At 41.1% G+C, this 10,628-nt stretch overlaps 1 protein-coding gene across 1 annotated transcript in view; it reads left to right on the forward strand.

Annotated features, from left to right (window-relative positions):
• Window positions 1-6,974: 6,974 nt before the first annotated feature.
• The window catches only part of LOC122557081 (sodium- and chloride-dependent neutral and basic amino acid transporter B(0+)-like), a 57,975-nt gene continuing 54,321 nt past the window's right edge, over window positions 6,975-10,628 (forward strand). Inside the window, exon 1 of the mRNA XM_043704371.1 lies at window positions 6,975-7,060. The gene's annotated coding sequence lies outside the window, so the exon portion shown is untranslated. The remainder of the gene's footprint in view (window positions 7,061-10,628) is intronic.

Genomic DNA, 10,628 nt, shown 5'->3' on the forward strand with positions numbered 1-10,628 from the left:
GCGCAGTGTAATATTGTGGTCAACAGAGTCTTTACCAAATCATTTGACTATTAATTACTTGGGTATGGTGAGAGAGCTACTGACTTTAGCACCCACCAATGCTTTGGGAATGAGCTCAGGAGTGTACAGGAATGTTATAAAGAACCTACAGTTCTTCATAATATTTATCCCCACCAAAACCATATGCTGCAGTGACCTGTGCTATCCCATCATCTTTATTTGTCTTTCAGCGTTGACCATTTATTGTCATACCTTTTCATTTTGGGTTGTAATCCACCCATAGCCAATTTTTCTCTTTGCAGTTTCATAAAGTCCTTTGTTTATATTTAATATCATCATTTCTGATTGAATGACATCACATTCAAACTCAACATAAGCTGCTACCATATACTCTGTTATAAATAAACTGGTTTATTGCACACAAAAAGGGAAAAGAAACAGTAACTATAATCCGTTATACAAGAACTAATTAAAAATGGCCTTATTCCAACTGTAAAAAAAAGTCAACCTTTTTATGAGTCAGTCATAATTAAACTCTCCATTCCAGATTTGTATTGAATTCAAATTTTACCATCTGCCATGGCAGGAATTGAACCCTGGTTCCCAGCATATTATCTTGATCTCTGGATTAACAGTGCAGCAATAATATCACTAGGCTGATGCCTCCCCCTATAAATTATCTGTAAGGTGCTTAGAGATGTCTTAAGTTTACGCAAAAGACTATGTAAATGGAGACCTATCTTATCTTTATTCACAGTGAAAGGTAATGTCCTCAGTGTTCTAGCCTTGCTGTTAAGACGTGCTGCTTCATCGAGTAGATGATTCTTTGCTGTTTTCATAGAATTCTGAGCAGCCCCTCTGCTCTTGGTATGACATTGGGACAGACCAATGCAATCTCAGACTATTGGTGTTATTATTAAATTATTTCTCAGATCAACATCCATTTCAGTCCCTTCATGTGGATCCCCTCCCCCTTCTAAAATATGTAACTGGTACCAGCATACCTGGAACCTTGAACATCTCAGCCAATATTGTTCAGGATTTTTGTTGCAAATTCAATGAAAATGTGACATTTGAAGTTGAAAGGACTCAAGAATTTTAAATTTCAATAATTAGAAACATATCTATCCAAATTAAGGTGTTTGGAATTAAAGTACAGCTTATACTCATCCATCATGTAATTCCAAAGAATTGTGGACAAACAAACAGCAACAGAAATTGCAATGCCAACTGAACGAGATAAGATTGATTTGTCTACCAGCTAAATCTATGTGAAGGAATGTTGTACTCTTGTTCAGGAAGGGCTTCAAAGAAAAGCCTGGGAACTGTAGGCTACAAGCCTAACATATGTGGTGGGTAAGTTGCTTGAGAAGATTTTTGAGATAAGGTGTATATGCATTTGGAAAGACAGCATTTGTTTAGGAGTAGTTAGCATGGCTTTGTGAGTGGGTGATCATGCCTCGCAAATTTGTTAGCGTCTGTTGATGAAGTAACCAGAAAAGGTTGACGAGGGCAGGAAGATAGACGTAGTCAATATGGATTTCAGTAAGGCATTTGATAAGATCCCACATGGTCGACTTCTCTGGAAGTTTAGATCGCATGTAATCCAGTGGGAGCTGGCAAATTGGATACATGTTTGGCTTGATGGTAAGAAGCAGAGGGTAATAGCAGAAGGATGCTTGTCAGACTAGAGGTCTGTAATTAAAGGAGTGCTTCAGAAGTAGGTGCTAGGCCCATTACTGTTTATTATCTATATCAGTGATTTGGATGAGAATGTACAAAGCATGATTAATAACTTTGTTGATGACACTAAAATAGGTGGTGTAATGGACAGTGAGGAAGGTTATCATAAATTGCAGCAGGACCTTGATCAGCTGGGGAAGTGGGCAGAGCAATGGCAAGTGGAGTTTAGTATCGATAAGTGTGAGGTCTTGCATTTTGGAAAGTCAAATCAAGGTCGGAATTTCATGGTGAATGGTAACGCCGTAAAGAGTGTAGTGGAACAGAGGAATCTTGAAGTTCAGGGGTTCACAGTTCACTGAAAGTGGAGTCACAGGTAGACAGGGCAGTGAAAAAAGCTTTTGGCACACTGGCCTTCATCAGTCAGGGCATTGAGTATAGAAATTGGGAAATTGTGTTGCAGATATACAGGACATTGTTGAGGCAGTGCTTGGAGTATTGCGTTCGATTTTGGTCACCATGTTATAGGAAATATGTTATTAAACTGGAAAGAGTGCAGTAGAAATTTACGAGGATGTTGCTTGGACTCGATGGTCTGAGTTATAGGGAGAGTTTGGACAAGCTAGGACTTTTATCTTTTGAGTGTAGAAGACTGAGGGAGGACCTTATCGAGGTGTATCAGATCATGAGACACATAGATAGGATGAATGCACTCAGTCTTTCCCTAGGGTTGGGGAATTGAGGACTAGAGAGCATGAGTTTCAGGTTATAGGGGAAACAATAAAAGAGAAGGTGAGGGGCAACTTTTTTATATGGAGGGTGGTAAGTATATGGAAGGAGCTGCCACTGGAAGTGGGTACATTAACAAGATTTAAAAGGCATTTAAACAAATAGATGGATAGGAAAGAATTAGAAGGATGTGGGCCAAGTGCAGCGAAATGGGATCAGCATAAATGGGCACTTGCAATTTTTGAGAAGATTTGTTGTTCAAGTTGTAAGTTTGCTCGCTGAGCTGGTAGATTTGTTCTCAGATGTTTTGTCACCATGCTGGGTAACATCATCAGTGGTGTTCCGTCCCACTTTCTATTTGTGTGTCTTGGTCTTTTGTGGTGGGTGATATCCCTTCTAGTTTTTTTTCTGTGAGGTTGGTAAGTGGGATCCAAATTGATGTATTTGCTGGTGGAGTTACGGTTTGAATGCCAGACGTCTTGGAATTCCCATGCATATCTTTGTTTCGCCTGTCCTAGGATGGATGTATTGTCCTAGTTGAACTGGTGTGCCTTTTCATCTGTATGTAAGGATGTGGTATGGACTAGGCCAGACCACTCAAGACATTCTTAAGCAGGCAGCAGACCATAACTTTGGAATTTGTTTCAGTAAGTGTACAGTGAAAATTACCCGGAGTAAGATGGCTCGGTTGACTACCAGGTTTTAAAACACACAAAAATTTATTCATAAAATTACACAACGAATCACAAAGAACAAAATAAAGAACCCCTACAGAACACAGTCTATCCAAAGTAGACCTAGTTATGCTGTTCTGAATATACACAACAGTCCCAGTAAGCAAACCCCCTTAAACAACAGTAAAAATGGAACAAATGCTCACATGTTGAAGTTCGAAGGGCAGAAGGAGAGAGAGCACTTTTCCATTCAGCTGAAATCCTAACTAGCTCTGGGCTGAAATGCTCAGGCAGGGAGGAAGTTGTTGAGTGCGGGAGCCGTGGTTTACTCAGTAAGTTGAATCTCTTTGTCAAGGGGAAGAAGAAGCCTTATGTTAGGATGCGATGTGGTGGCTCAGTTAGGGTGCTTGAGAGTTACAAGTTAGCCAGGAAAGGCCAAAAGAGAGAGCTAAGAAGAGCCAGGAGGGGACATGAGACGTCATTGGTGGATAGGATCAAGGAGAACCCTAAGGGTTTCTAGCTATATCAGGAATAAAAGAATGACACGAGTAAGAGGGGGGCCAATCAAGCAGATAGGGGTTCACCTTCTACCCTACCAATCTCCGGATACAACGCATCATCCTCTACCATTTCCTTACCTACAAATGGACCCCGCCACCAGAGACCTATTTCCCTCCCCACCCCTATCTGCATTCTGTGAGATCATTCCCTTTGCGACTACCTTGTTAGGCCCATGCCCCCACCAAGCCACCTCCACTCCCGGCATCTTCCTTTTCCACCACAAGAGGTGTAAAACCTGCACCCGCACCTTCCCACTTCACCTCCATCCAAGGCCCCAAAGGATCCTTCCACATCAGGGAGAGAATTTCCTGCACCTCCACACATGTCATCTCCTGTGTCCATTGCTCCCGATGTGGTTTCCTCCACACTGGGGAGACAAGAGACAGGAGTCCAGCTTGCAGAACGTTTCATTGAACATCTTTGGGACACATGCACTAAACATCCCCACTGCCCTGTGGCCGAACGCTTCAACTCTCCCTCCCACTCCACCAAGGACATGCAAGTCCTGGGCCTCCTCCACCCCCAGGTTCTAGCCACCGGACACCTGGAGGACATCTTCCACCTTGGGACCCTCCAACCACAAGTGATCAACATCGCTTTCACCTGTTTCCTCATCTACCCTCTCCCCACCTTATCCAGATCCAGCCCTCAAATTCAGCACTACCTTCTTGAACTGTCCTATCTGACCATCTTCCTTCCTACCTAACCACGCCACCCTCTGCTTCGACCTATTACCATCAGCCCCACCTTCATCTACATATCGTATTTCAAGTTACCTTCACCCTCCCCCTTCCCATTTATCTCTCAGCCCCTTGGGCCCCCCACATTCCTGATGAAGAGCTTATGCTCGGATCATCAACTCTCCTGCTCCTTGGATGCTGCCTGACCGGTTGTGCTTTTCCAGCACCACTTTCTGACACTACACACCTTCACACCCTGTTCCCTGTAAGGTCCATCCCATTTTTTCAGTTTCTCTGTCTCTGGTTCTGATGATGCCACGTTGATGCAGGGCACTTCAGAAAGGTCCACACTTTGCCTCAACCAAGGATTCCCAGCCACTTGAGTTAACAAGACAGTCGTGTTTGACCCATTTCCTACACTTCACTCAATTTGGTCTATTGTATTCACTAGTCACAATGTGGTCTCTACACTGGGGGAGGTAAGTCGCAGAGTGGGTCACCACTTCGTGCAACATTTACATTCTCTTAAACTCAGTGCCCCTGTTAATGAAAGCCAATGCACCATATGCCTTATTAACAACTCTATCAATTTGAGTGGCAACTTTAAGGGATCTGTGGACGTGAACCCTACGATTACTCTGTTCCTCCATATTGCCAAGGATCCTGCCTTCATCCCTGTATTCTGCATTGAAATTTGATCTTCCAAAGTGCATGACTTCACGCTTCTCCATCTGCCACTTCTCAGCCCAGTTCTGCACCCTGTCAATGTCTTGTTGCAACCTACAACAGCCCTCCACACTATCCACAACTCCAACAACCTTCATGTCATTGGCAAACTTACTAACCCACTAATCCAAGTCATTTATAAAAACTGCAAAGAGGTCCCAGAACTGATCCTTGTGGAACACCACTGGTCACCGAGCTCTAGGCTGAATACTTTCCATCTACCACTGCCCTCTGACTTCTCTGGGCCAACCAATTCTGTATACAGACAGACAAATTTCTTTGTATCCCATGTGTCCTTACTTTCTGAATGAGCCTACCATGGGGAGTCTTATCAAACACCTTGCTAAAATCCATGTACACCACATCCACTGCTCTACCTCCATCAATGTATTTTATCACATCCTCGAAGAATTCAATAAAGTTTATGAGGCATGACCTACCGCTCACAAAACCATGCTGACTGTCTCTTTCTCTAAGATTCAAATACATGGAAATGAGGTCGTTGTTATTCAATGACGAGATTCTGAAATCACCATTTAAGACTTGAGGAGAAATGAAGTCAAGAACCAGATTTCTTCATCCACATTTTCTCATTTTTCTTACAATTACTCACACAACACCAAGGAGGGGGCAATTTCTATGTGCATCTTTTTTCGAGCTTTCTATACCTCTCTTATTTTTTTGCCTCAAGCCAGGTTCGATTGTTACTTGCTTTTATTAGGAAAGGCAAACAAAACTCTGAGGCCCTACTTTCAGTCAGAACTGTTAAGCAATGTTGGAAGTTAATTGTGTTCAGTTCACACAAAGCTATGTGCAATAACACAAAAAAACTGTGTGGGGATTTTTCTCAAAAGATCAAGCATCATAATGGATTAACTTCACTGCAGGACATTGTGTGGGAAGTAAAATATTATGCAAGTAGTTGTGTAGCCTTCCATAATTTTAAAAAAAAAACTTCACTAATTAAGACAAATCAAGCTCAGAAGATAAACTGATCTTTTTCAACTTAAAATTCTTAGGAACTGAAACAACTTGAAAGGAATAAATATTTTTTGTATGTGGGTTTCCTGCTCTCATCAATTTGAGCAGTAATCTCAGTTAAATAAACAAATGTTTCAAAACCTTTTTGCATTTTTTTATAGATGCACTCTTCTTTAGAATTAACTTTTTTTTCCGGTATAACCAGGATAATTAATTAGTCAGAATCAATTTTCAATTCACATAAGTCAATGTTTAAAATTTGAAATTATCAAGCTGTATATATGTGTGAGCCTTTTTTTTACACAGAATAAAAGTCACTAACACACAAACCTCAATATTACAGCTAAAAGTTTTATTGTGACCAGATAAGAAACTTCTAAATTTACCAGTTAATAAGTTAGTTAAACTGAAAACTCCCAGTTTAATTTGTCCCAAATTAAATAAGAGCTTCAACAGCAAGAGTGTTTTGAATAATTTCAGTTGAGTTTCTGCCAGATATCTCAGGGTTTCAGACTGAAGTTTAAAAGGGCAATGCTAACCGTAAGCAAAATGTTTTGGTAACACGATTCTTACATTTTAAATTGACTCCACAATTGCATTTATACTGTTTCAAACAAAGGGGATTAACATTCACATAGATACATAAACACTTTAGACAAGTTTCTGCTTTTAATATTAAGAACCAGAAGACATGTTATTAAAGACCTTATTTTCTGCATGTATACACTAAATACTAATAAGCCTTCTTACAGCAGTTCGAAGTTTTCTCTTTTTAGTAATTTTCTCTTAAAATCTTTTTTCACTTAAACCAGTTTAAATGTAAGTATGAAAATAAATATCAGATGTAAGAAGGTACTTGAATACAGACAGGAAAGAGTAAACAAATTTGCTTTACAAAAGGAAAAGCCTTGGTATAGAAGACAGAGCAAAGTAGTCTGTCTGTGTGCTACTTGCAGGACAACAGAAGCATCAGAACGTGAATTGGATTGCTCTGGCCCTAAGTATCTTTGCCTGAGAAAATCCTTGTAGGTAAGCCAACATGGTGTGGCGTTCTTTACTGGACCCAAGCTGTTCTAAAATGTATGTCTTGATATGGGTTTTAATTTTCTCTTTTTTTTAACGTTATGAATTGAATGTATTTTATCTAATCTTTCGTGCTTGCCAGTTCTAAGAATTTATGGATGTGTTTCAAACTGGAATCAACCTAATTTCAGAAATTTGTTTTTAACTCCTAGTTTTAGTTTGAAAAAAAAACACCATAAAGGGTAATACCAGAAAGCTTCAGCTACTCAATTCAAAAATGTCTATTTCATGAGAAAGATGAATTAGTACGGGGTTATAATAACAAACTGGTTAAGTAAAAATAATTTACAAATCATGTGTCTATACAAATGAAACTCAATTTTAATCCATGTAATATCTGCCTGTGATGAACATCCCTTCTTTCTGCACAGAAATAACTTCATAGCAGAAACGAACCCACACTGCTCAACACATGTAGCTGGCATGTCTGATGCTCCCTTACACCTGCGACAGTAAAGCTAACTCTATTCTAATTCTAATCCTAACATTCTCTCAGTTTAGTTTCTATTTAACCACCAGGCCACACAGTTTCCCTGTCCCAAGCTACATCCCATCTGAACACCCTCAACATGGAGTCTTCTGGTCGCCAGTGCCCACTGGAGATTCATAACTTGTCATTCCCAGTAAGGAAAAATGTATTCAGGCAAGCAAACAGATAAATGCAAACATAAATATGAACTTTTCATTACAGAAAGGATAAGGGAACAGAAATGAAACTGTTAGAAGCTGAATGCTGCCCTCACAGTGCCAACCACATTTCAGCATCATGACCAAAAACATGTTACAGTCAACTGTTGTGGCTGCACCCCAGCTCCCTCTCTCTGATTGGAACTTCGTGCCAGTGAGGTTCTGTCTAGCCTGTAAGGCTGTTTGCATCTGGGCTCTGCCATGGACAACATTAGCTTCTTCCATCACAATGTCCTTAACCTCCTCTTTGGAACAGAGTTCCTATTCCCCTAGTTCCCCTGCTTCCAGAAGCTCAGCTGGTTGCCTGCACCAATTGTGCAGGGTACAGCACACCATAATGATATATCACACAGTGTCCAGATGATATTGGAGGGTCATCCCAGACCAATCATCCCAGAACAAAACCACATGTTCAAGAGACTCATATTCTTCTCTATCATGGCATGTATGGAAGCATGGGTGGCCTTACATCTGCACTTTGCATCAGTCAGGCACGTGTGTAATGGTGCCATAAGCCATGGTCACAACGGAGTGGTCTTTATTCCCCAGTAACCAGCCTTGCATGGCTCCTGAACCCTCAAACATACCAGGTACACCAGAGTGCTCCTGGATGTAGAAATCATGGTAACTGCCACAGCAGTGAGCACCCCCTTCTAGGATTTGTGATCACCTGAACATGAATGAAATGGAACCCCTTCCATTGATGAATTCCACAGTGTTGTGATACAGCCCTCTCAGTGCCACATGTGTGTAATTGACAGCACCATATTCCTTATGAAATCCAGGTCTATGTTGGAATTCTGTTTCTCTGCGACAGTGCTGATACTGTCTTGGAGGATTGAAACAAATCTGTGACACATCACCACAGTGTGTATGTGTTTGATTCCGTTCAGTGGCTGGTTCAGTTCAATTTCTGGTCAATGGTAAGCCCCCCCCCAGAGTGTTGAACTTAGTGGTGGTACTCTCATTGATTCCCAAAGGCAATGGTTGGATTATTCCTTGTTGGAGATTGTCAATGCCTGGAACTTGCGTGATGAGAGTGTTGCTTATCATTTACAGATTGCACTCCTAGTCAAAGATAAATCAGTTAAAAATGACATTGGATCAGAATGTAGACTCAATTTGGGTGCAGATGACGCTAACAAAAGTAGCCTACAGATCCTAAATACTGACCATGATGTGGAAGGGAGCAGACATGAGAAAAGGTCGTGCATTTGTGATAACAGGATGGCAATTACAAAGGTTTTTGTCTTAATTTAAACTGGAATAGTCTTATTGGCAATAATATATTTAATACTTTCAAAGTAATTTCTTAAGAGGTTACATTCTGGAACCAACCAGAGAGCATGCTGTAAAGATTTATCATTATGTAATGTGACATGATGGAATACTGGCCACAGAGAGATGACATTTCTAGGTACAACAACCACAGTATGATTTAACTTTAAAAAAGGTTTGTAAGGGAGAATAGTCAGCCTAGAAACAGTATCTCAAAGTTAAGTAAAGAAAGATAACTATATGCAATTGAAAACTGTCTTAGCTGAAGTGAACTGGGTTATTGGGATAGGAGTTACATCAGTGAAGAAGCAGAGGGAGACATTTTAAAGGCATATTTCAGAACATGTGGAACAAGAGTATTCATAATGTAGTTAACTAAAGAAGGGTATTAAGGAACTCTGTGGAAAGATAAGTGGCTGATTCTGTATCCAAGCAAAGGCAGAGGATGACTAAAAGATTATTCAGGTGAAATAAATTAGGACATGAGAGGAAGTTAGCTAGAAATGTGAAAACAGATACATTTGTAATTCTTGCTGTCTACAATGGAAAAGAGTAAGTAAGTGAGTGTTGATTCTCAAGAAGAATGGGAATTTATTAAATAAAATATAGATGACAGATATTTTGCTTCTGTCTTCAATATAGAGGATACCAAAAGCATCTTAGCCATACCTTTATATCATAAAATTGAAGGTAGAGAGAAACATAGTGAGATTATTTTCAGTAGGAAAGCAGTGTTGAGCAAACTGATGGAGCTGATGACTGACAAAATAGGCAAAGTCTTTTCCCTAGGGTTGGGGAGTCCAGATCAAGAGGGCAGAGGTTTAAGGTGAGAGGGGAAAGATATGAAAGAGACCTAAGGGGCAACTTTTTCACGCAGAGGGTGGTACATGTATGGAATGAGCTGCCAGAGGAAGTGGTGGATGCTGGTACAATTGCAACATTTAATAGGCATTTGGATGGGTATATGAATAGGAAGGGTTTGGAGGGATATGGGCCAGCTGTTGGCAGATGGGACTAGATTGGTTTGGGATATCTGGTCGGCATAGACGAGTTGGACCGAGGGATTTGTTGCCATGCTATACATCTCTATGACTCTGACTGTGTCCTCGGTTCTTAAAAGAGAATGTAATGAGCTAGTTGGAGAAAGTGAGGACTGCAGATGCTGGAGACCAGAGTTGAAAAGTGTGGTGCTGGAAAAGCGCAGCAGGCCAGGCAGCATTCGAGGAGCAGGAGTATCGATGTTTCGGGCATAAGCCCTTCTTCAGGAATGAGGCTGGTGTGCCATGCGGGCTGAGATAAAAGGTGGCTGGATGGGTGGGTGGGAGTTTGCAGGAGGGGCACTGGGAATACAATAGATGGAAGGAGATGAGGGTGAGGGTGATGGTGATTGGCCAGAGAGGTTGGGAAGAAAATTGCAGGTCAAGAGGGTGGTGCTGAATTCGGGTGTTATCTCAGCCCCAACCCCCGAATTCAGCACCGCCCTCTTGACCTGCAATCTTCTTCCCGACCTCTCCGCCCCCACCCCGTCTCTGGCCTATCATCCTCACCT

Source organism: Chiloscyllium plagiosum, chromosome 15, assembly GCF_004010195.1.
Source record: "Chiloscyllium plagiosum isolate BGI_BamShark_2017 chromosome 15, ASM401019v2, whole genome shotgun sequence".
NCBI classification, from domain to species: Eukaryota; Metazoa; Chordata; class Chondrichthyes; order Orectolobiformes; family Hemiscylliidae; genus Chiloscyllium; species Chiloscyllium plagiosum.